The sequence below is a fragment of the Octopus bimaculoides genome, chromosome 4 (genome assembly GCF_001194135.2).
Source record: "Octopus bimaculoides isolate UCB-OBI-ISO-001 chromosome 4, ASM119413v2, whole genome shotgun sequence".
Classification (NCBI taxonomy): Eukaryota; Metazoa; Mollusca; class Cephalopoda; order Octopoda; family Octopodidae; genus Octopus; species Octopus bimaculoides.
In genome coordinates this window covers 44,674,653-44,677,222 of record NC_068984.1, presented here as the reverse complement: position 1 = coordinate 44,677,222, position 2,570 = coordinate 44,674,653, and positions in this window count along the sequence as shown.

Here is a 2,570-nt window from a genome sequence, read left to right as displayed (position 1 = left end):
ATATACATACATATATACATACATATATACATACATATATACATACATATATACATACATATATACATACATATATACATACATATATACATACATATATACATACATATATACATACATACATATATACATACATATATACATACATATATACATACATACATATATATATACATACATATATACATACATATATACATACATACATATATACATACATACATACATATATATATATATGTGCAGACATGTGTATGATTGTGCAATAATACTACTATATTTGCATCGTAAGTGTTGAGGAACTAGCAAAGAAACTTGGATTTGGTCATTCAGCCATTCATCGACACCTGCTTGTCATCGGAATAGTCAGCAAATTGGGTCAACGGGTGCCTCACAATCTTTCCGAGTCTAATCGCGCGCAGAGAGTGAATGTTTGTTCTTCTTTGCTGTCACCTCTCACAAATATGTTAGTATATTTGTATATAAGAGGCATTGAACTTTCAAATGCGCACAATGCACCCACATACACACCCTTACAGATCTGCATGCACACACAAAAAAGGGAAGCGGGAGTGAGAGGGATAGAGAGAGGATGAGAAATATGCGAGGAATGTGGGTAGAAAATATAATTATTACAAGTATGAAAATAGACTGTCCACTATTTTAATGTACAAAATTGTTTAAGTTTCTCCTGTAAGTAGCGTCTGTGATCAACTCCGAATATTACTGACATTTTCATGCTGACCTTTAAGATGTCAAAAAAATAAGGTCAGCTTCTATTTCGAATCTTCCTGTTATTTCGGCAGCGAAGAAACCCCACAACATAAAACAGAATCGGTGGAGTCACAACATAACAATATATATCCGTTAGTTAAATACAGACACACACACGCTGTTATTTTATGAAGTTTCGTTTTAAAATAGTGCATATTCAATAACTACGTCATGCACATAAGCGTATATATATATATATATATGCATCCGTGCGGTTAAAATATGCACTTCATAATCATATATTTCTGAGTTCGATCCTTCTTTGCGTAGTACCAACATTTACAATTTATAGTTTTCGCCATGTATACCACACATACGTGCGCTCGCATGCTTGTGGATACATTTACAGACGCTCGTTTAACTCCTTAATATATTATCCCATATATTTTCCTTCAGAGATGTCTAGTAAATATATATTTGAACGAAAATATACGTTCGTTGCACTCTGAGATATTTGTCGCTTATTTCTAAGCAGATATATTTCGTTCATGATGTTATTCCAGTTTTCTATCATTAACTATCGTTTCTATCAGTAACTTCGTAATATATCATAACTAATGCAAAATAATTTGTGTACTTATGCTTTCTTATATACAGACTCAAAATAAATAACTAAAAAAAAAATATTTTTCGCATGGAAATTGAAAAAGTGTTTATGTTAAGAGGTTAATAAACTTACATACGAGTGGACCTCGTGACAAGATGTGTTTCTCTTTCTCACACACACGAGAATGGAGTTAACAACAACTGGAATAGTTTCACCAGCTATTACCAACTCTTCAAGTTCATTTGTGTAGTGGTACTAAATATACTTTAATCGCACGCTTTGTGAGTAGGATTTTACCGGCGGAAATTGTGTGTGTGCCCGCGCGCGCGTTAAAGTGTCTTTCTTCGATATCTATCGGTGAAAGTTGTAAACATTAGAGAGAAAACTCAAAAGCATCGTTTCTTTGTGATACTTATTCAACACTGAATAACAGGTTCTTTTTGTCATTTTCGCTATCAGAAATGCTGTGAATTAGTGTTTGTCTCCACGGAAATCTGTAACCGATTGTTCCCTGATTGTAATGTAAAAATACAGTGGTGGGACTTGAACACAGAGCGCGGAAAACCGGAAGGAATACGACAAGGCATTCTCGCCTTGGTTGTAATGACTCTGCCATTTCATACCACTTAACGATAGTCATTCTTCGCATTTCTCAGAGATGCATTTTTTTTTATTTTGCACTAACACGACGAGCCTTGTCCTTGAAGATCTGTAGAGCTCGACGAAGACGTCTTGCAAACCCTGGTGAAACAAAATCCTGTCGTAAGTGCTGAGGAACTAGCACAGAAGCTTGGGTTTGGTCATTCAACCATTCATCGACACCTGCTTGTCATCGGAAAAGTCAGAAAATTGGGTTAACGAGTGCCTCACAATCTTTCCGAGTCTAATCGCGCGCAGAGAGTGAATGTGTGTTCCTTTTGCTGTCACGTCTCACAAATGAACCTTTTTGGGATCGAATTGTGACTGGTGTCGAGAAATAGGTTCTCTATAAAAATGTCAAACGCCGAAGACAGTGGGCAGGGAAAGGTGAAACACCGGCACCCCAGGCTAAAGAAAGTTTTCACCCACGTTAGGTGTTATTTATTTGGCGGGGTATGAAAGGTTTAACTTTTAAACCTAAACCAAACGATAACAAACGAGCAGTCTAAAGAAAATGGCACAGTTACTCTGAAAAATATTTATTTGTTGGAATCATAGAGAACCATGAAATTTATAATATATTTTTTAACCTTTTTTTTTTTTTTTTTTT